Source organism: Odocoileus virginianus, chromosome 17, assembly GCF_023699985.2.
Source record: "Odocoileus virginianus isolate 20LAN1187 ecotype Illinois chromosome 17, Ovbor_1.2, whole genome shotgun sequence".
Classification (NCBI taxonomy): Eukaryota; Metazoa; Chordata; class Mammalia; order Artiodactyla; family Cervidae; genus Odocoileus; species Odocoileus virginianus.
In genome coordinates, this window is record NC_069690.1 from 3,593,805 (window position 1) to 3,619,045 (window position 25,241).

Here is a 25,241-nt window from a genome sequence, read left to right on the forward strand (position 1 = left end):
GATAAGGAAGATTTTTGTTAATATGGGAGCACCACAGGTGTGCCTCATTTTATTGCACTTTATTTTACTGCACGTTACAAATACTGATTTTTTTTTTTTTTTTTTTTACAAATTGAAGGTTTGTGGCAACCCTGCATTGTCAAATGATGGTTAGCATCTTTTAGAAAAAATACTTTTTAACAAAGATATGTAAAAAAATAATTTTAGACATAATGGTATTGCACTTAATAGACTGCATCATATTATAAACATAACTTTTATACACACCAGGAAACCAAAAAATTCATGTGACTCACTTTGTTGCAATTTTTGCTTTATTGTGGTGATATGGAACAAAACTGTCAATATCCCTGAGTTTTGCCTACATTGTGACACAGGATTTAATATTCTAGCAAGAGCTTCAGGAGAGGATTCTAGTATGCTGTTGGAATGGTGCTTGGAAGCTCAGAACAAGTAAAAGTACAGATGGCGGAAGTGCCAATAGCAGACTATGAAGAAAAAGATCAACAGGCTCAGAAAGTGATCCCTTTAAAAATAAGTTTGCTTTATAAGGTAAAAAAACAAAGTCAAAAAGAATTAGTTAACTCATTTCTCAGTAGGTCCCAGGGTACATTCCATTCCATTTACAAAGCTGATAAGGAATGCTGAGGAGAGGGCTGCCAGTGTGATTTAGAGCCTTGGGATAGCTTAGCTATGTAAGCAGTACCAACAATGGGCGAAACTATCACAAACTGCACCCTCTAGTAACAGTGGGTATGATAAGATGCTAGGAAAACAGAGGCCAGGTGGCAACACTTAGATGTCAGAAGCAAAGTGGGTGTAATTATAATGGTCCAGATCAGCATGGTAGCTGCAAGGCTTACTCACAGAGATGTATGGAGACAGTTAATAGAAAAGGACATTCTTAGGAACAGATAGATAAGGACCAGCATGGGCACTTTTTAATACATAGAATGAAAAGAAATTCAGAATAATTGGGCAGAAAGCTGAGGTCAGCTTCCCTGCAGAAAGCCACAGACCCCTATCCAATCCCCAGCACTAAGAAGTCCTTAAACCCAGAACGAAACAGCTGAAAACCTGGTGGCATCCCAGTGAAAAAAGAACCTACAAAACTACAGCAAGAGCAGGCAGTAGTGATTCCCCCCAAAGGACCTATGACTTTAACCTCCAGTAGCCACGCCCTGGAGAAGGAGGGGAAACCTGACCTTTTGAGCATCGTTGGATACAGGCTTAAGTTAATGCTGCTGTAGGTAGAACAGAAATGTGTGAGGAATGGGTCAGATGATGAATAGAGCCCTGGCCCATGACTCATTGGCAGCCTTCTCATTGTTCCCTTGATTGTGTAGATTCTTGTGTAATTCTGATTTTTCTATAGTTTTCAAATATATTATGCCAAGTATGCCAGATATGCCAAATAAATGCCAAGTATGATCAAGATTAGATTCTATGTCAGGAAAAAAAAAACACACACACAATCTTTTGTTATTAAGGACAATAGGAAGGCAGTTGGTCAAACTTAAATAAGGTCTGTGATAACAGTATTATGTCTTTGTTAATTTCCTGGTTTTGATAACTGTAGTATGGTTAACTTAAATATATTGGAGTATTACATATTTACAGGTAAGGGAATGGTATATCTGAGATAGAAAGAAACTATGGTAAAATATTTGGGTAATCTGGGTGAAGTGTATATGAGAATTCTTTGTAATAATTTTGCAACTTTTCTGTAAGGCTGAAATTATTTCATAATAAAAACTTAAAAAAAAAACATACAAAATTTGTAATTCTTCAAAGGAGTATATTTTTTTCATTCACAGTGGCATTTATATTTTAGTATTTTGTTGTCAACTTATAATGCTAATATATCTGGTAATAGCATAAGCATACCAAACACTTACTTCAAATTATCTCTGTATTGAAAAAGACTTTGCATGACAGGAGAAAAAGAGTGTAGAAAACAAGTAGCAGTTTATTTACATCAGCCTTCTTCCTTTAAGCACATCTGACACAATATATATGGACCACTAAATCAAACCATGGATCCCCCTGTGGTCTCCATGGCTGTCCCCAATACACTTTCTGATTTGATTTTATGTATGGCTTTGATTCTTGTCTCCAAATTCCATAGAGTCTTCATTTACTGTTCCTTGGATTTGGTGTCATTGTATTTTATTTGTTCATTCATCTGTAATTACTTACTGATGGTATAGTAGGTGCCAAATAACTGGAAATAGAGTTTTAAAAGATTGACATAGCCTCTTGCAGTCTTCAAACTGGCCTGTAAGTGACATTAATTTCTCTCTAAAAGCACTGACTTGTAGTCAACTACCTTGATTTGTCACAATTTGAGTATCTTTATAAGGATATTTTAATTCTTCAGAGCGTAACCTCAACCCTCTGATCCATATCTTATGCAATCATTCCAGTAACCTGCAAAGGGAAAATGAATTAAATAAAATCCAATGGATATTTCAATGAGATTTCCATCTGACCAATCTTCTTGATACGTTTCTTGAACAAATTTAAGCGATCAAAGAAAATATGTATATTGAAAATATGTCAAGGTATGTTAGTAGAAAACTATTTCAAGCTAAAATCTACACAAGATAGTGTTTTCACAAGCCAAATAGATGTAACACACTAAGGAAATAAAAAACAGCAAAAAATGTTTTTTTTAATTTCACAGTATTGGAAAATAATATTGGTCATGTTCCTAGACTTCCTTTGGGCAATTAGAGGGAAATTTGAGTGCTTTTTGAGGTTGAGAATGTCTGGTGAACAAAAGCACTGATTTTATTCAATGAAGTTATGACCACCCCACGATAGTTTTAACTTATTTCTCTGCCTAACAGAAGAATATTGATCCCTAAACACTAAACCCCTTTTTTTTTATGTTGTATATTTTGTCCAGAGACTTGTCTCATTCCAAAATATATTATTTCATCTTTTTCACAGTAAAGAGTGACACGGTCCTATAGGTAAATTAAAATAAATAAAACAAAAATTTGCTTAAAATTCTATAATTGTCAGAGCTAAATAATAGTGGTATTATTGATAAATCCACTCAAGCTATAGAAAGCACATGTATTTCTTTCCCCCCTAAGAATCATAAATTGTAAACTTTTGAGTAAATACTAAAATATTAACGATAAACTTTAATTTAATCAGTGGTACCTCAGCACTCTCTGGAACTGTAGCATCTAGTAGAGCTCATTTATTGTATAAAATAACTTGCCTGGACCCCCTAATTCCTTGTCATCTGACTCTGAAGTTGATATAGCAACAAGTCAGTGAAATTATCTATCTCTAACCCATATCAAGAGCAAGGTATGTTCTCTACATTCCTGAGTAAATTACATCATTGGCTATTTTGATGAGGTAAAAAAACTTGCTCACAAATTCTAGGGAATTGGCATTTATGGATTTTACCACTGCTGCCTTCAAAAAATCCATAAGACCCTGCATTTTAGGCAGGACTACTAAGGCAAATTAGTAATGAAATTAAAAGATGCTTGCTCCTTGGAAGAAAAGTTATGACCAACCTAAACAGCATATTAAAAAGCAGAGACATCACTTTGCCAACAAAGGTCTGTCTAGTCAAAGCTATGGTTTTTTCAGTAGTCATGTATGTATACGAGAGTTGGACTATAAAGAAAGCTGAGCGCCAAAGAATTGATGCTTTTGAACTGTGGTGTTGGAGAAGACTCTTGAAGAGTCCCTTGGACTGCAAGGAGATCCAACCAGTCCACCCTAAAGGAAATCAGTCCTGAATATTCATTGGAAGGACTGATGCTGAAGCTGAAACTCCCATACTTTGGTCACCTGATGCGAAGAGCTTACTCATTTGAAAAGACCCTGATGCTGGGAAAGATTGAAGGTGGGAGGAGAAGGGGATGACAGAGGATGAGATGGTTGGATGGTATCAGTGACTCGATAGACATGAGTTTGAGTAAACTCCAGGAGTTGTTGATGGACAGGGAGGCCTGGCATGCTGCAGTCCATGGGGTCGAAAGAGTTGGACATGACTGAGAGGCTGAACTGAACTGAACTAATGCAAAAAACAAACAAACAAACTTGTATTTATCCCACTGGTGTTGAATTCAAATGGTTAAGGTAGAAAGAAACTCTAGCAATTAATTCATGTAGTATTCTCATAAGGTCAAGAGATAAAATAAAGTCATAATCTGTATGAAATTTGGCTCAATCCTCACATTTTCATTTTCTTGAATTCCAATATTCTTGTCAGGCTTTTCTTTCTCAAAGTCATAAATTGTTGTATCTATTTCTCATTCTTTTTGATTTTACAAAATTTGTGATCTCTTAACCTTGAATTACCCTGCATTTTTTCCTGTATTTACACTCCCTTGGGATCTTACATATTCTCAAAACTTTGAATATCATATGCATATCCAAGTTCCCAAAATTATATCTTTATCTCATTCCTTTCCCTGAACTCCAGACTCATTTATCCAATGTGTACTTGACATCTCCACTTGAATACCAAATAGTTACATTAAAGTTAACATGCCCAAGACTCTATTCATAAGTTTCTCCCTCAAACTTCCATCTTTACATCTTTCTTCCACATCTCACCTAATGACAATTCAAACTGCCTACTTTCTAGAAGTACAAATCTTAGAGAGATTTATGGTTATGTTGAGTCCTCTCTTTCTCAAACCTTTATCCAATAAATTCAGAATATACACAGATCTCACTTCTATAAATATATACACAGATCTCACTTCTATAAATATATCTAAGACAAACATCATAATTGTTGTAGATAATACCATAACAATAGCAGCAGAAGAATAAAGTACCTAGGAATAAACCAAAACGCGAGAGATCTGTTGTTCAGTCACTAAGTTGAGTTCAATTCTTAGAGTCCTCATGGAATACAGCACACCAGCCTTCCCTGTTCTTCACTATCTACTTGAGTTTGCTCAAACTCATGTCCATTGAGTCAGTGTTGCCATCTAAGCCTTTCATCCTCTGTCACCCCTTCTCCTCTTGCCCTCAATTTTTCCCAGCATCAGGATTTTTCTAATGAGTCAGCTCTTCGCATCAGGTGGCCAAAGTATTGGAGCTTCAGTTTCAGCATCAGTCTTTCCAATGAAGCAGTTTAATTCAGTCACTCAGTCATGTTTGACTCTGCAATCCCAGGGACTGCAGCACGCTAGGCCTCCTTGTCCATCACCAACTCCTGGAGTTTGCACAAACTCACGTCCATTGAGTGGTGATGCCATCCAACCATCTCCAATAGTCAGGGTTCATTTCCTTTAGGATTGACTGATTTGATCTTGCTGTCCAAGGGACTCTCAAGAGTCTTCTCCAGCACTATAGTTCAAAAGTGTCAATTTTTCAGCACTCAGCCTTGTTTATGGTCCAACTTTCACATCTATACATGACTACAAAAAAAAACATAGCTTTGACTATAAGGACATTTCTTGGCAAAGTGATGTCTCTGCTTTTTAAAATGCTGTCTAGATTTGACATAGCTATTCTTCCAAGGCATTTTCTAGCCTGGAAATTCTTTCTAGCCCAGCATTTTTCATGTACTCCACACAAAAGTTATATAAATTAAACAAGCAGGGTGACAATATACAGCCTTGACATACTCCTTTCCCAATTTTGAGCCAGTCCATTGTTCCATGTACAGTTCTAACTGTTGCTTCTTGTCCTGCATACAGGTTTCTCTGGAGGAGGTTAGGTGGTTTAGCAACCCCATCTCTTTAAGAATATTCCACAGTTTGTTTTGATGCACACAATCAAAGGCTTTAGCATAGTCAGTGAAAAAGAAGTAGATTTATATTTTGGAATTTCCTTGCTTTTTCTATGACCCAACAGATGTTGACAATTTGATCTCTGGTTCCTCTGCCTTTTCTAAATCTAGCTTGTACATCTGAAAGTTCTTGGTTCATGTGCTGCTGAAGCCTTGTTTGAAGGATTTTGAGCATAATCTTGCTGGCATGTGAAATGAGTGCAATTGTAGGGTAATTTGAGCATTCTTTGACATTGCTTTTCTTTGGGATTGTAATGAAACCTGACCTTTTCTGGTCCTGTGGCCACGGCTGAGTTTTCCAAATTTGTTGTCATAATGAGTGCAGCACTTTAATGGCATCATCTTTTAAGATGTGAAATAACTCCACTGGAATCCCATCACCTCCACTAGCTTTGTTCATAGTAATGCTTCCTAAGGCCCACTTGACTTTACACTCCAGATGTCTGGCTCTAGGTGAGTGACCACATCATCATGGTTAACTCAGTCATTAAGAGATTTTCTGTGCATTTTTTCTGTGTATTCTTGACACCTTTTTCTTAATTTCATCTGCTTCTGTTAGGTCCTTACTCTTTTTGTCCTTTATTGTGCCTATCTTTGTATGAATTGTTCCCTTGGTAACTCCAATTTTCTTAGAGATCTCTAGTCTTTCCCATTCTATTGTTTTCCTTTATTTCTTTGCATTGTTCACTGAGGAAGGTTTTCTTATCTCTCCTTGCTATTCTCTGGAACTCTGCATTCAAGTTGAGTATATGTTTCCCTTTCTCTATTGCTTTTGCTCATTTTAACTTCTCAGCTATTTGTAAGGCCTCCACAGACAAATATTTTGCCTTTTGCAATTCTTTTTCTTGGGGATGATTTCGGAGATCTGCACATGAAAACAATAAAACTGATGAAAGAAATTGAAGAAGACAAATAAATGAAAAGATGATCCATGTTTATGGATTGAAAAAATTAATATTTTTAAAATGTCCATTCTACAAGAGCAATCTACAAATGAGCAAAAGCAAAGAGGCGATGCAATTTCTTTCAAAATGTCAATAACATTTTTCACAGATATAGAAAAAAAATTCTATAGTTTATATGGGAGAAAATACAGAGAGTCCTAGCTTACAGAAACACAGGCTTGCCAGTAGAAACCACAGTGCAAGCTAGTGCCTGAGTAGAAAAGCCTGAACTATAATTGATGATTTGCTGGAGGCTCAGTGTAGGCAAAGCTGAGAGTTGAAACTCCAGAGGGACCCAGTCTTGAGGGGAACCCCACAATATTGTGAGCTTTGCCTACAGGAGTTTGATCAGGTGCCACAGAAACATTATAGAAAAATTCCATTGTGCTTCTAATAGGAAGAGAAGAAAAGTAACCATTTTAAAACCGTCAGAACACTCTTCTTAACAAGGTTTGACCTCAGGGTAACTAGTTAACCATAATATCATTTTAACTATATTAGTCTGTTGGACTGACACTGGGCAAGGGAAATACTCAACTGCAGCTGATTCTAGTCTTTCATATGGGAAAAGGAAAATATTCAGCTCCAGTCCACTCTCGCCATTCTGCTACACCTAAGAGGGGAAGAGGAAAAAACAGAAACACGTGAATTTCACATTCCAAAGGCACAGGCTCACCGAAAGACTGATACCTAATCATAGGTCTCCTACCCCTGCTCCTCACCACAACACTACTGAAGATCAATTATAGTGGGCCAGTACATCATGTCAGACTATCAACAAAATTACAAGGCATATGAAAGGCAAAAAATACAGCTTGAAGAGACAGAGCAAGCATCAGAACCAGACATGGAATTAGACTGGGAATTTAAAACAGTTACGATTAATTTGGTAAGGGCTCTAATGGATGAAGTAGACAGCACACAGGATCAGATTTTTATTAATAGTGTAAATAGAGAAATGGAAATCTCAAGAATCAAAAAGAAATGCTAGAGATAAAAAAGATACTGTAACAGAAATGAAGGATACTTTTGGTGGGTTCATTAGCAAACCAGACACGGCTGAGGAAACTCTGAGCTAGAGGTTGTATCAATACGATTCAGAAAAGAAAAGAGCAAAGAGCAAAGACTAACAAACATAACACAACAGAATATCCAAAGACGGTGGGACAACTAAAAAGGGTAGTTTTCATTTTGCTAGCATCCTGTTTCACTCAGAGTAAAAGCCCAAGCTCTTAACAGTAGCTTAGAAACGCTGTTGCACTATCTGGCCTCATTATTGCTCTGACCTCATCTCACTCCCTCCACCCCAACCACACTGATTTTTTGCTGTCCCAGGAATACATCCTAACAGACCACAATTGTTCTCCTTGCCTGAAATGTTCTCACTCACCATTAGTGTGGCTTACTCTTATACTCTTTAAACCTTTGCTCAAACTTCACCTTCTCTGAGATTCCTCGTACATAATTTAAACATGTATCCCCCTCTTTTCCAGCTCAAAGTATATGTGCTATTTTATTTTTATTCATAGCCTTAGCAGATAGCTTACTAATTGATAATTGTATTTATTTTCTGTCTTTGCACTAGAATATAATCTCCTCTTAAGGGCAGAGACTTCCATTGATTTTAGTCACTACTACATCTTCCAAATTTAGAAAAGTGCTTGACAGATAACTCAATATTTTCTGCAGGTATAAATGAATTTCTTTTTGTATATGAATCACTCCTCTCATCTCTGAATCATCCTGGCAACTGCTCTGACAGCATCCTCTTAACATAACTCTGAATCAAAAATGTGTACATGTAGCAAATTTCACTAAAAATTTTGGTCAGCAGAGAAAGACTAAGTTGTTTCCCAGAAAAGAAGACTTCCCTGCTCCAAAAATGTCTGCACACACCCTGCATAGGGTTTCTTCCTTACTCTGTTTCCCTGCAGGCTCTAACCCTTTGTCATGCAGTTTATTTCCTCCTCCCTCTCTCACCACCTTACCTTCATCTACTCTGCTCTGCTCATATGTCGTTCCCCCAAGCTGTTCCCCATGTTCCAACATGTTGCTCACCATGTTGTTCTTTTAACCTGTTATGCAGAGTATTTAGTTACTTCTTTTAGTGCTATCTTTCTTTAGATCATGCTTTTTGTTAATATTGTGTTCACAATTTCAAAACCTAGCCAAGATGTGCTCATAGCCAAAGACAGTCCTCTCCTCAGGAGGAATTTTGGCTCAAGCTGTTTAAAATACAAAATCTGCTTTGCTGCATAAATTAAAAGCAGTAGCACAAGGAATTCTAGGATGCTTTTGATACCAAATTTCTCTGGAGCACCAAAACATAGACATGGATGTCAGCCAAATCTTCCCAGAGAGTCACTTTGTTGGAATTGTTTCCAAAAAAAAATCTCTGTAGATGTTACTGTCCCACAAATGTAGACATTGTGGTTCTGACCTTGAGAGTGATCATTTTGTGACAAAACAAAGTAAGGTGTTAGGCCCTTCAGTTGTGCCTGACTGTTTGTGACACCATGGACTGTAGCCCACCAGGGTCTGCTCTCCATGGGATTCTCCAGGCAAGAATACTGGAGCATGGAGCCACTCCCTTCTCCAGGGGATCCTCCCAATCCAGGGACTGAACCTGAGTCTCCTGCATTGCAGGCAGATTCCCCCATCTGAGCCACCAGGGAAGCCCCCACGGTGTGATACTTGGGTATATCAGCTTTGTGAAGAAAGTTATTTGGTTTTTAAAAAAAATACAAATTTATATAGAAAACTCACATTTGTTAATTGAATTTAAACAAGTCCAAACTATTAAGCCTTTTCATAATCAAAGCTTTGTTTTTTCCAGTGAGATGGACCATAAAGAATGCTGAGTGCCAAAAGGCTGATGCTTTCAAACTGTGGTGCTGGAGAAGACTCTTGAGAGTCCCTTGGACAGCAGGGAAATCAAACCAGTCCATCCTAAAGGAAATCAGTCCTGAATATTCATCTCAAGTATTGATGCTGAAGCTCCAATATTTTGGCAACCTGATGAGAAGAGCTGAGTCATTGGAAGAGACCCTGATGCTGGGAAAGATTGAAAGCAAGAGGAGAAGGGGTCAACAAAAGACGAGATGGTTGGATGGCATCACCGACTCAATGGACATGAGTTTGAGCAAACTCTGGGAGATGGTGAAGGGCAGGGAAGCCTGGTGTGCAGTTCATGGGGTCACAAAGGGTGGGACACAACTTAGTGACTAAACAGCAAAAACAGCAACATACGGCTAGCAGTTTATCTTTCTAATTAATGCTTAACATAATTTAACATTAGGCAAGTCACATTTCAGACTGGCTTGTTTCTCTCCAGTTTTTAGACCTTGTTTCCTTTGACAAATTGGTATGGCATTTCCTAAAATTCTGCCTCACTCCACAGATTGAGCTATAGAAACTTTTCTAAAGGTGTAATTGACCCTTGAGATTATAAATTATTCATTATGAAACTTTTCACAGCATGTCATCTTATTTGAACCATAATGTAGGAGAGTTTTGTTTATGAAAATCAGATCTTTTAATATATGCCCAAGGAATAATGCTTGAGAAAAAAAAAAAATATATATATATATAGCTTTGAAAGTTGTATCCAGAAATGATAACAATAACACACTGCCTCAGGGACCTCAGATTTAAATTAAGAATATTGCTTTTATTGCACTATGAACTATATTTTTTGGCTCAAGTTGAGACATTCAGCGACTAACAATGTTGCTGTTAATTGCTTTAAAAGTAAACTAGGGAATTTCTTTGTGTAAAGACACCAAAATGGGGAACATGCTGTAATCATATTGTATTTCTTAATGGGGCCATAGAGAAATGGACAAAGAACAAATATATACATAGATAAAACCCTTAGATATACCATAGACTATCTCTTATAAAATAATTTAATATAGATACATCTTTATAACAATCAACATTGCCTCAGGAAGGTAACACCACAAACTATTTTATCTGCCATAGAGTGAATACTGCAGAATTTCATAAATGTACTCCAAGCTCTTTGCAGACAAGGCAAAGTACAAGTTAGTTAAATTAATAAGTGATGCAATGATTGGCTAGAGAACTGTGTCCAAATGATAGAGCTGACTGTGTTATGAATAGGTTAATTATTTATCAGAAATATGGCTTTTAAATATAGGCTTCTTGGTAAGATCACATTTTCAACTCATTTATGACACAATTGACCTTAAGAATCAGTATGATGACTTTCTTATATTCATAAAGGGCCTTATATACATTTTCCTAATTTTGTCTTTGTAATTTTTAAAAATGCATTAGAAAAGATAATACCCTGGTCCACAATGACTATAAATTACCTGAATATAGAATCACCTTCAACTTCTCTGTGGAGAGGTTTCCTTTGAAACATAACCCAAGTTTTTCTGGGTTCTATATCATGTGTAGATGTCTAATACAACATGAAAAACAGTTAATGGATCCTTTTGACTGCCATAAGGAGAATAGTCGCCTACTTCCCTATTCCAAGAGGTTTATTCTAGTTGCAAGAAGCATATATAGGTATGGAATCAGACAAATTGGTATGAATCTACTTAATACTCCTGCGATAAGTTTAAAAGTCTGTTGAGCTCACCGATACCCCCTCCCCAGTCCACTGCTTCCTCCACTGTAAAATGTTTAAAACGTCACCAACCACTCCTGTGAGGATTAAATGATAGTTACACACAAGAAGCACAGCACATAGCAAGTATTAAGTGCATCTTTTTCCCATTTTCTTTTCTTGTCCTGAAAAATACACAGCAAGAAATTAAGTCTAATTCAACACAATTGAAATAAATTTTCTTGTAGGAAAACTTATATGTTTGCTTTTGTAAAGCATCTTGTCCTGTGACCAAATACATGGGAAAGTTTAGTGTGTGTTTCACTCCTATGGAAGAATATTTATTATTTGTCATAATATGATTAGTACCCAGCTGAGTTGAGCACAAGTTCAAACAAATATTTCTTCAGTGCCAACTATAACAGCATTATTCTAAGCACTCAGGATAGAGAGTTAATGAGCCATAGTCCTGTCCTTGGGGAGCTGAGGAAAGGCTTAAAGCAGACATGTCAACCTGTTCCAAGTACAGCTGCATGGTCTGAAGGCTAGTTCCACATTTTTAAAAGCTTAGTAAATTTTTACTTTATTATACTTTCAATTTAATTTATTTTTTACTTTATTTTACAAAAATAAGTAAAATATTTATTCATTTAATTTATTATAAATATATATTATTTATTATATTTATTATAAAATAAATATATTTTGTTTATTTATTATATTTGTTATGTATTTTTATATAATTGTTGTATGTTATTTTACTATTATTTATTATAAAATGCTATTTATTTATCTATTTAAAAAGCTTAGTGTGTATTTCACTCATATAGAAGAATATTTATTATTTGTGATAATATGATTAGTACACAGCTGAGTTCAGCACAAGTTCAAACAAATATTTCCTTGGCACCAACTATAACAGCATTACTCCAGGCCCTCAGGATAGAGAGTGAATGAGCCACAGTCTGTGTCCTTGGGGAGTTGAGGAGAGCCTTAAAGCCGACATGTCAACCTGCTGTTCCAAGTATAGCCACATGGTCTGAAGGCTAGTTCCACATTTTAAAAAGCTTAGTAAATTTTTATCATTTAAAACAATGAATTTAAGTGAAAAAAGTATCTGAAAAATACATGCCGAATAATTGTCTATAGGAAGACCGTGTTTCTTTATCACTTTATCTGAAAAGATATCACAGGAATTTCAAAAGATAATTAGCATTTTTAATAAAACAGGCACAATAACATTATCACTTGTAAAAATGTTAACCAATCTCTTAATATCACATAAATGGTATTCTTTCTTTTTCATTGTTTGTTATTTAAAGTCAGAATCCAAATAAGTTCTGTTCATTTTGATTGGTTGATAAAGCTCTTATGTCTCTTTAGTCTACAGATGCCCTGCTCTTCCCCTCTTCTCTCTTGATCTCTTTATCTCTTGAACTTTGCCATTTATTTGTTGAAGAAACCAGGTTGTTCATTTTAAGTGTCTCATTCTCTGTGTCCTTTTTGATACTTCCCTATGGTGCTGTAGTGATGTTCAACAGAAGTCTCTGTATTTTCTGTAAATTGGATTGAGAATTTGATTAAATCCAAGTTTTATTTCTCATGGAATTATTTTGCAAAGGTATTTGAATGACAGTGTTGTGCCCCCTTATCAGAAGGTATAGATATATTTGGTCATTTCTCTTTTTTGTGATAGTGGCAGCCATTGCTAATAGATATCTCAATCCATTCATCCTTTAGAGCTGAGAAATGGTGATATTCTAGTACCATCATTTCTTTTTCCTTTATTAGCTAGAATACATCTATAAAGAGAAAAATATCATCTACTACTTGATTTCCAATGGAAGAGTATATATAAAAAGTCAGGAAAGTGCTTGATACTTTACTTGGCAATTTTAAAATAAGTGAAATCACTATTAAACAGTATCACTTCTCTTTTTAATATTGTCATGGTCCCATGGGTTTTATATAATTTGATATATTTTATCCTTCAGATTTACTATGCTTACTAATGCTCAATTTGTCCCATTCTTGGCCAATGGAAGCTTCTGTTATTCTCTTGAATATTTTTAATACAATCATAGAGTCTATGATAGCCTGCTTGCATTCTGGTCATTATAAATTAATCCATGCATTTCTTGTACATACTGTGTGCCAGGTTTCTAATGAGCCTTAGTCCCTTTATAGTGGAAAATAATACTTAGAAACCACAGAATGTATACTTAGGTTGCTCATTTCCACTGAGTTGACAACTGACTCTAAACCTTTCCAGTGTACAGAGTTAAGAAATGTTTTCCTTCATAAACATAAAATATATTCACAATACATATCCATACTGATACTTGTAAGTCAGATTCTAATCTCTTTTATCAAATATACATTTCCCTTTTCTACTGAGAAATTCAAATTTTCAATATTACTTGAAATCAGAGAATCCAAACTATCCTACCTTTGTAAACAACACTTTAAATGCTTTAGTTACTTAATGTAATTTTAGTGGAACAAAATTTGAATGGTTCCAAATTCTATTATAATTAATAAAAATAACAATAAACACCTATCAAGCGTTTACTGTGTAATATTGTTTAAACTTTATAATAACCCCACACAAAGGTATTATTCTCAGTTTAAAAGTGAAGAAATTTGAAGTTCAGAGATAGTAATCTGTAGATGACACAATTGTTAATGGGGATCCCAATGGCTGATTTGTCTGACACTTAAAACCCACAAAGTTAACTAATTATTAATGATTATGCTATGGTGCCTATTTAATTAACAACATTCTCCTTCTGTTACAATTATCAATTGATCCAAGACTATCAGCCAGAGCTCTGCTGACATTTAGAGAAAGTGGTACATAAATGATTACAGTCTCATGGCCTATTATATCACACATGCTACTTAATTATATATGCACGTGTGTGTAACAAGTAGGGCATAACTTGGTAAAGTCAATAAATTTCAGACTGTGGGAGTTGTTTGACCGTAGGCTCTTCCTTATGATCTGATATGCTCCTAAGAGGACATTTGTAATGCTCTTCTAAGCAACAATTTTAAGGCCAGTTAGCAGGTTTTGTAAACCCTATTTTTATATCTTTTGTTAAAAGAATAGTTGAGTTTTGTATTTCCAGGCATTGTTTGAATATAACAATTTTAATTGGCTTTAAAGTTTTAGGTGAGACATGATAATATTCATTTTCAATTGGTTTTTGAAGTGATAAATGTTTATAGAGTACTGTACTTGAATCATAATAGTAAGCATTTAAACTACATATGTGTTATTTGTTCCCCTTGCTATGCACTGTAAAGACGGGGCACAAATTAGAGACTCTGTGTCCTCCCCTTTCATTAGCTTCAGGAAAAATGGTGCAATCCCTTTAAACTAATCAGAAGGTAGTGCTTGTGATCACATCTCCAAAAGTGAATTTTTTAGCTCCTAGGGCAATAAGCAGCCTGGTCATATATCTCCTGAAAGCCTCCATTGATGAAACTACATGAGGACATTCCTGCCACTAGGGGAATAAGTTCCCAGGGGTGGACTGCTTATAGCACCTCCAGCATTCCTTCTGAATGAATTATCTGCACCACTTTAGGAGATCCAGGGTGGAAATCATAAAGTGGGATGTGAGTGCAACTATGCAACTATCGGACACAATCCTATGCCATGAGTAACACTATTTTATGTGAGTTAAAAGAAAACAAAATAATGGGAAATGACTATAGAAGTAGAACTTCCCACTATAGTTTTCATCAATTATGCACTAAAAGTAATAGATACATGTTTTTACGATGAGGACAAAGCAAAGAAGGCTACTGCTTTGTCCATGTGCTATTCCATCTTATTCTTGTGTTATTGCTGTTCAGTCATTAAGTCACGTCCAGTTCTTTGAGACTCCATGGACTGTAGCACATCAGTCTTCCCTGTCCTTCACTCTCTCCTGGAGTCTGCTCAATTTCATGTCCATTGAGTTGGTGATGATATCTAACCACCTCATCCTCTGCTACCTTCTTCTCCTTTTGCCCTCAATATTTCCAGCATTAGAGTCTTTTCCAGTGAGTTGGCTCTTTGAATCATACGGCCAAAGTATTGGAGCTTCAGCTTCAGCATCAGTCCTTTCAATGAATATTCAGGGTTGATTCCCTGGTTTAATCTCCTTGCAGTCCAAGCAATTCTCAAGAGTCTTCACCAGCACCACAATGTGAAAACATCAATTCTTCGGACCATCAAACTTCTTTACTGTCCAACTCTCACACTCATACAAGACTACTGGATAAAAAAAAACAACAAGAACATAGGTTTGACTGTATGAACCTTTCTTAGCAAAGGAGTTCGTGATCTGAGCCACAGTCCGCTCCTGGTCTTGTTTTTGCTGACTATATACAGCTTCTCCATTTTTGCTGCAAAGAATATAATAAATCTGATTTCAATATTCACCATCTGGTGATATCCATGTGTAGAATCTTCTCCTGTGTTATTGGAAGATGGTGTTTGCTATGACCAGTGCTTTCTCTTGGCAAAACTCTGTTAAGCAATTGCCCTACTTCATTCTGTACTCCAAGGCCAAATTTGCCTGTTACTCCAGGTATCTCTTGACTTCCTACTTTTACATTCCAGCCCCCTATAATAAAAAGGACATCTGTGGAGGATGTTAGTTCTAGAAGTTCTTGTAGGTCTTCATAGAACCATTAAACTTCAGCTTCCTCAGCATTACTGTTTGGGGCATAGATTTGGATTACTGTAATACTGAATGGTTTGCCTTGGAAATAAACAGAGATCATTCTGTCATTTTTGAGATAGCACCCAAGTACTGTTGTTGACTATGAGGGCTACTTTATTTCTTCTAAGGGATTCTTGCTGATCACTGAAGAATTGATGCTTTTGAGGAAGAAATAAGCTGAGCACCGAAGAATTGATGCTTTTGAACTGTGGTGTTGGAGAAGACTCTTGAGAGTCCCTTGGACTGCAAGGAGATCAAACCAGTCCACCCTAAAGGACATCAGTCCTGAATATTCATTGGAAGGACTGATGCTGAAACTGAAACTCCAATATTTTGGCCACCTGATGTGAAGAATTGACTCATTGGAAAAGACCTTAATGCTCGGAAAAATTGAAAGCAGGAGGAAAAGGAGCAACAGAGGATGAGATGGTTGGATGGCATCACTAACGTGATGGACACGAGTTTGAGCAAGCACTGGGATTTGGTGATGGACAGGGGAACCTCGCATGCTGTGGTCCATGAGATGGCAAAGAGTCAGACATGACTGAGTGACTGAACTGAACTCTCTCTGTTTTTTAATATACTCTCTAGATTTGTCATAGCTTTCCTTCTAAGGAGCAACTATCTTTTAATTTTGTGGCTGCAGTTACCATCCAGATTGACTTGGAGCCTAAAAAAATAAAATCTGTCACTGCTTCCAATTTTTCCCCTTTTATTTGCCATGAAATACTGTGCCCAAATGCCATAATCTTAGTTTTCTGAATGTTGAGTTTCAAGCCAACTTGAAACTCTCCTCTTTTACTATCATCAAGAGGCTCTTAAATTCCTCTTGTCTTTCTGTCATTAGAGAGGTATCATCTGCATATCTGAGGTTGTTGATATTTTTCCTGGCTATCTTGATTCCAGCTTATGATTCATCCAGTCCAGAATTTCACATGATGCACTCTGCAAATAAGTTAAATAAAAGGGTGACAATATACAGTCTTGACCTACTCTTCATTATTGCTTCTTGATCTGCATACGGGTTTCTCTGGAAGCAGGTAAGGTGGTCTGATATTCCCATCTCTTTGAGAATTTTCCACAGTTTCTTGTGATCCACACAGCCAAAGGCATTAGTGTAGTCAATTGAGCAGAAGAAGATTTTTCTCTGGAACTCTTTTGCTTTCTCCATGATCCAACAGTTGTTGGCTATTTGATCTCTGGTTCCTCTGCCTTTCTAAATCCAACTTGTGCATCTGAAAATTCTCTGTTAATGTACTGCTGAAGCCTAGCTTGGAGGATTTGAGTATTATCTTGCTAGCGTGTGAAATTAGTGCAGTTGTACAGTAGTTTGAACATTCTCTGGCATTGCCCTTCTTTGGGATTGGAATGAAAACCAAACTTTTCCAGTCCTATGGCCACTGTTGAGTTTTACAAATTTGCTGTCAGATTGTATGTAGCACTTTAACAGCATCATCTTTTAGGATTTTAAATAGCTCAGCTGAAATGCTCTCACCTCCAATAGCTTTGTACATAATAATGCTTCCTAAAGCCCACTTGACTTCACACTCCAAGATGTCCAACTCTAGGTGAGTGACTATACTTCCATGGTTTTGTGAGTCATTAGCCCTTTTTTGTATAGTTCTTCTGTGTATTCTTGCCACTTCTTCTTAATCTCTTCTGCTTCTGTTAGGTTCTCACTGTTTCTGTCCTTTATCACGCCTATCCTTCCGTGAAATGTTCCCTTGGTATCTCCAATTTTCTTGAAAAGATCTCCAGTCTTTCCCATTCTGTTGTTTTCCTCTGTTTCTTTGCACTGTTCACTTTAAAAGGCCTTTTATCACTCTTTACCATTCCATAGCAGAATTCTACTAAGGAGGTAAAATGCACTGCTGGATCCATTTTGTGGTGTTGTAGTTTAAAAACGTATGTATTCGCATGCATTGGGGATTAGGAGAGAAGGATCATTTTAAAAAGGAGGGAGGTGGGAGGGGGGATCAGGATGGGGAACACATGTATATCCATGGCTGATTCATGTCAATGTATGGCAAAAACCACTACAATATTGTAAAGCAATTAGCCTCCCAACTAATAAAAATAAATGAAAAAAAAATCTACAAGAGAAAAAAAAATAAAAAGGAGCATTCAAATATTAATATTACCCATTACTTGTTTAGATATTCTACAATATTGTCTCATAACAACTTAAGACAGTTACTAGAATTCCCCACTTTATAGTGGGGAGTTATATCAACCTTAATAAAAGCTATACATGTGTGACACTTTCAGCATGCAGTATCTCATTTAAACCTCACAAAAACTCCTCTAAGAATAGCATTAATATAATCCCCAATTTGCAGATGAAAAATTGAAATCCTTGAAGATTAAATTAATTGGTCAAGGTGACATAATTAACAAAGGTTAGAGCTGGGAACTTAACATCTTGACTCTTAAAAGCTCCTGTATTACTTAAACTTCAAGCAAATGTGAATTCAAGGGCTCAGGGAGGGTAGTTAAATCTAGATAACTTTGAATATGAAATCAAAAGCTCTATTTTCCTATAGCTTGCAATTATATAGATAGCACAAAATAAACCTATGATAACTTCACTTACATTACCAAGTACATCCTTTGCTTTTAAGGCATACTCTGTAATAAACATTAATTAATATAGCACCAAGCAATGATATAAAAACTAAAGAAAGTCAAAATAAAAATTCAAGTTTAATAGAATAAACAGTTTATGAAATCAGTGGATTTCATTTTTACCCAAAAAGAAAGAAGAAAGTGAAAATAAAAAGGCATTCTAGGTAATTTTTTCCATACCACATTTGAGAGCTTTAGAAAAGTTGTCCTAAGTTGGAGAGATGAGAGCTGTTTCGTGTATTACAGCAATATTTCTTCACAGACTCTTCAATGGAGCTTGAAGAATTGAAAGTTGCCTTAGAGAAGTTATTGTTTTATCAGTATTAATAAATCTCCCATATGGAGCTTTACCTTACTTAACTTAAAACTTCCCTAACTGAAAAGAGAGTTCTTTTAGACAAAAATGCTTAGGATCTTCTAGCACATATGAGCAATATATTCTTCTAAGAAGAGGTATGGTTGTGCTGTTTTTACTGTCTTTAAGAAAAATAAAATCCATACAAAGTTAAATTGAAGTTAATTTACTCCAGTAAAGATTTCAAATTTTACCTGGAAATACAAACATTACATTTTATAAAGTTCCTTCTACATAGATGTGGGCTTTTCAGGTGGCTCAGTGGTAAAAGAATCCGCCTGCCAATGCAGGAGACACAGGAGGAGCCGGTTCAGTCCCGGAGCTGGAAAGATCCCCTGCAGGAGAAAATGGCAACCCATTCCAGTATTCATGCCTGGAGCATCCCATGGACAGTGGAGCCCTGTGGGCAACTAGTCCGCAAAGTCACAAAGAGTTGGACATGCCTGAGCATGCATGCACGCACTACCTAGATATTTCAGTTAGGAACTGGGGCACAGAAATCTGCAGGCAGAGGGTGCTGAGATGAACACTGTGCAGACTTCTGCATTGGATACAACTTTACTTACTTATGTTGCTGATTCTGTACATTCTGAGATTGCCACTAATTTTAATGTCAACTGCACTTTCTCCCACTTATGATCCACTTCTTGCTAACAACACTTTTCTTCTGTTTATGACCTTGTATCTCCTTAAATCTACCCAAATTGCCAATTTCACATGGTCTAACCTTCCAGTCCTCACATCCTGAGCTGTAATTTCTTACAGAGCTTCATTAGGGGCAATAGACTTCTGCCCTTGCTATTTTCCCAGCTTGATTGTCCATATTTTCTTTTCTTTACTAGACCAATTGTATTGATAGATTACCAAATAAATGGAAGCAATGGTCTGTATCTGTATTGGGTGATGATTCAGGAAATGCTGAGTTGTGTTTTGATGCAGAGAATTTTATGCTATAAGAAGAAAGTAACAGAGAAAAGATGATTTTGGCAGAAGTTGAGGTAGTATCTTGTTCCAAAAGGGTCAGCCTAATGGCCTTGGAAAAGAAAGATAATCATAATACAAAGCCAAATGATGAAAATCAAAACACCAGATTAGAGTAAGAAAGATAATTCTATTCATCCATTCATTCCATTTACCATATTGCTGTTCAGGGAATCTTGTAGATCATTTTTAGAATTCTGCCTATCACATCCCAGTACCTTAATAATACTCAGAACCTTGAAGGCATCTTCCCTGATAGCTCAGCTGGTAAAGAATCTGCCTGCAATGCAGGAGACCCTGATTTAATTTCTGGGTTAGGAAGACCCACTGGAGAAGGGATATGCTACCCACTCCATTATTCTTGGGCTTCCCTTGTGATTCAGCTGGTAAAGAGTCTGCCTGCAGTACGGAAGACCTGGGTTCAATCCCCAGGTTAGGGAGATCCCCTGTAGAAGGGAAAGGCTACCCACTCCAGTATTCTGGCCTGGAGAATTCCGTGGACTGTATAGTCCATGGGGTTGCAAAGAGTCAGACACGACTGAGCGACTTTCACTTTACTTCACCTTGAAGGCACTCTGAACTAGATCCTGTACCTGCTCACCTAAAAATCTCATAATGTCTTCCCATTGACACACAATCTAGTTTACAACAAATGAATTAAAAATAAAGACTTGAAAGCAGAACGTGAAAACATTTCTTCCCAGAAGAAAGTGACTTTTTTTTTAGTTCTATTTTTTTTAATTCTTTTTTTTTTATTATTAGTTGGAGGCTAATTACTTTACAATATTGTAGTGGTTTTTGTCATACATTGACATGAATCAACCATGGATTTACATGTATTCCCCATCCCGATCCCCCCTCCCACCTCCCTCTCTACCTGATCCCTCTGGGTCTTCCCAGTGCACCAGTATGTATATTATTCATGGTGAAACAGATCACCAGCCCAGGTTGGATGCATGAGACGAGAAAGTGACTTTTTAGTGATTGCTCAGAGCAGCGGCTCTTTAGAGAGGCTAGTCACAGCTGTAGTTTAAGTGCAGAACATGCTCTGTGAGGCTTCTTGCAAGATGAACAACATTGAAAATTTTTACATAGAAGCAATTTGTAAATAATAATAAAAAAATATTTACATGCAGAACCAGGCAACTTTCTTGTGTTTTCTGATTTTCTTAACTTTCCCTACTGATGGTATTTATTGTTCGCTCTGCAATGAGAATCTGTCACAACGTGGCAGCTCAAAGCCATTAAAATGCTGACAGTCATAGGGCAAGCTTTCAGTCTAGCTTGTAGGTCATTCTCTGGATTTCTGTTATAAATAGAATTTTAAAATTCAGGACTATGTTTGTTTTTATTTATTTTATTCTTTTCAAATGTTAACAGGTTTTCTTTCCAAAGACCTTCTCAAATTATTCTCTCAAGTTCCAAATTGAATTCTCAATATTGAATTCGTGGAGTTACATTTTTCTTCTCCTCTTTCTAAGAGATTTAGCCTTGTCAACCTTTTCATTAAGTGGCAATGCAAGGATCAGAAGGTAGAGAGTAAGCATTTTGAAAAGCTTAATAATAAGGATAGGAAAATTAAGACTCATCCGTGGCAAAAGTTTTTTTTTTTTTTTAAGCAATTATCTCATAAATTTAATTAGTATATGCAATCAATGTAAATTATCCTAAACAGAATCTTTACAAAAGGGATTTGAGCAGGAAATACTTAACACAGTTATCTTATTTGGTTGATATAAGCCTAGTATTACACTAGACATGCAAGTATTTTAAAATTTTGATATTTTTTCATTGTATGAGAACTAACTCTGAGTGGGACAGACATTACATAAGACTTCGAGGAGAAACTTATTTGAATCTTAAACTACAGGTTTTAGCATATTTACTTCCCTCTCTCCACATTTTTATGGTCTATAATTTGTTTATCAGTTTTATTTATATAAATCTTGAGCCATCCTGAATTCACTTAGAGATAAGCATGACAAGTTTTAGAAATAAATGATATAATAATTCTTAGACTTTGCATAAATTTCTTGTGCATTAACTGAAAAGCAGACGTAGGGGAAAAACACTTCTCAAAATGTAATCCATAGTAAATTTTAACAAACAAAAATATTTTTTAGGACTTTTTATTAGGAAATCTTGCTTCCATTACCATGGTTGAATCTACCTTTCCAGAGTTCATGTTTATACATGTCAATTTTAGTGCACACTCTATTCTTAATTAATGAATATTGCTCATAACTGAAGAAAGAAGTAATTATTATGAAGGTTAGTGCCTAAATAACTGAAGAAAATGTTTCAGCATATTGGATATTTTTAGCAAATGAATAGTCAAAAGGATAAAAAGTATAAAATTAATTCTCTAAGAGAAAACATTTTCTTAATTGCTCTTTGTGTGTTAGTCAATCAAAATCTGGTGTTTTCTATGGTCAGTGGACTTTTGTTTGTCAGGAGGTGAGGGTTACATTCACTGTTAACTGATTTGTTCACATATATTTTATTTCTTTGTCAATACAAATTTCTCATGAATTGTATAAATCTTTGTTTATGAGTATATTTTCTAAAGTTCAAAGAAAAATTTTAATTTGAAAAAAATTTTACTTAGATAATTCATTTTAATCACTCTTGCCAACTTAGTCAATGTATCCTGGATCAATGAATCAATGTTAATCCCTTAACTATCTTCTTAGTGCCTCTTCTCTGATTTTCCAACCAATCAAAACAAACAGCTTATCCTATTTCACTGCTCTCAATATCTTTCATAACTGTCCTGTGATGTTTAAAGTTGCAGATAATTCACATGTGAAATATGCTTATCTTTAATGTATCCGATTTCTTAAAATTCTCTGCCTTCAATGAAACCTGAAATTTAATTTAAAGCAAAGTTCAAAATAAGATCTGTGTAGCATCCATGCCAGTACTTTCACTTTGAAGATTTATGACCTGCTACAGCCTAGCTTTTTCTTTTTTTAAACAGAAATGAAAACAGTAAACATCAGAAAGAAGGGATTTTAGCTCAAAGTAAGTTGAAAACTCATAAGAAATTATCTGCTGCTTTGAATGAATCCATGCATTCCAGCCTTGACAAATTGATTCTCAGAATAATGAATTTGAAGGTGTTATTTCATGGCCGCTATCATTATTCTTGGAAAAACACAGGAAATGTGAATGATGTTATGACCAAAGACAGATATTAGCTCCATTTCCAAAATGGTAGATTCTGGAAACATGTGTGATATTTTTAATAAATTTGAGAACAGCTTGTTAAAGTAGTGGGCAATGGCCATATATGATGAAAAGTGAAGATTATTGAGTATCAATATGAGTTCCCTGGGAGGAAGCCAATCCAAAGTAACATAAAGTTGCTCAGCTGGCACCATTGGATGGCAGGATGCCTCCCAGGAAGTTCTCCAATCCCGGGGCTTCCTGCCTTGGAACTGCAGCAGCTGGCAGCACAGGAAGGTGAAGAGCTTCCCCAAAGATGAGTCTTGCAAGTCTGTGAACCTCACAGCCCCCCTCAACTACAAGGCTGGCAGGACCCACACTGTGAGGCAGATGAATCTGCCAGAGTCCAAGGTGAGCAAGGAGGAAGCTGTGGAGGCTCAGACCATAGTGGAGATGCTGCCCATTGTGACTGTGGGCATTGTGGACTACATGGAAACACCTAGAGGCCTCTGGACCATTGAGAACATCTTCGTTGAGCATATTAGCAACAAGGTCAAAAGACCCTTCTGTAGGGACTGGCATAAACCTAAGGCCTTCACCAAATAGTGCAAGAGAGGCAGGGTATAGATGGCAAGAAGCAGCTGGACAAAGGCCTCAGCAACATGAAGAAGTACTGCCAGGTCATCCATATCATCTCCCACACCCAGATGTGCCAGCTTCCTCTATGCCAGAAGGCCTACCTCAGGGACATCAGGTTAACAGAAGCACTGTGGCTGAAAACTGAGCTATGCCCATGAGAATCAAATATTTGTCAGTATCAGATGATTGATGTCATTGGGGTGACCAAGGGCAAAGGCTACAAGAGGTGACCAGCTGTTGGCACACCAATAAGCTACCCTCTAAGACCCACCAAAGACTGCACAAGGCTGCCTTCTTTGAGTTGTATTATCCTGCCTGGGTAACCCTCTCTATAGCTCTGATTGGGCAGAAAGGCTACCATCATACCACCAAGATCAACAAGATCTACAAGATTAACCAAGGGTACTTCATCAAGCAGGGCAAACTGATCAATAATAATGCCTCTACTGATTATGATCTGTCTGACAAGAACATCAACCCCCTGGGTGACTTTGTCCGCTATGGTGACATGACCAATGACTTTGTTATGCTCAAAACTGCATCATAGGAACCAAGAAGCAAGTGCTCACCTGCAAGTCCTTACTGATGCAGACTAAATGGTGGGTCCTGGAGAAGATGACTTCACGTCTATTGATCCCACCTCCAAATTTGGCCTTCACAGCTTCCAGGCTGTGGAGGACAAGAAAGCACTCATGGGACCACTCAAGAAGGACAGAATTACAGAGGAAGAGGGGGCTTAATATCAGAACAGATTGTACAACTGGTAGTATCTCAATAAAATGATTTTCCAGTGCAGAAAAAAATGTAAAAATGTTCTTTCTCCTATAAATTTTTAATGTTACTGATCAGCAAAACACTCCCAAGATAATATATTAATTTCAACAAAGAAAATATCATATAAAACTCTTGAAAATAAACTAACAAATATTAATTTTAACAATAGTACTCTTAAAAGGAATACTTAAGTATTGATTATGGCTATTGATGATCCCGAATAAAACTTCTACCATAACACTATAATTTTCTGCCTATATTTGGCACTATTTAATCACTGATTGGATGAGAAAAATGGTTTTCAAATCACATAATAATTTTAATATCAGTTAGATATCTAAAGCTGCAAAGATTTACTAGAGTGATATTCTAAAATAGCTAAAGTCCCTTGAACCAAAATCAACAAGGCAATGATTAAGTATATACAAAAATAATCTAAGAAGTCACACACAGTCCATTATGAAAAATCTGGTTTCATAGTTCAGTTCAGTTGCTCAGTCATGTCTGAATTCCTGTGACCCCATGGACTGCAGCACGCCAGGCTTCCCTGTCCAACACCAACTCCCAGAGCTTGCTCAAACTCATGTCCATTGAGTCAGTGATGCCCCAGCCATCTCATCCTCTGTCGTCCCCTTCTCCTCCTTAATGTTTCCCAGCATCAAGGTCTTTTCCA

The 25,241-nt window shown here is 36.5% G+C and overlaps 1 pseudogene; it reads left to right on the forward strand.

Moving 5' to 3' along the window:
• The first annotated feature begins 465 nt into the window (after positions 1-465).
• Positions 466-24,534, forward strand: LOC110126645 (large ribosomal subunit protein uL3 pseudogene; annotated as a pseudogene).
• Positions 24,535-25,241: the final 707 nt, after the last annotated feature.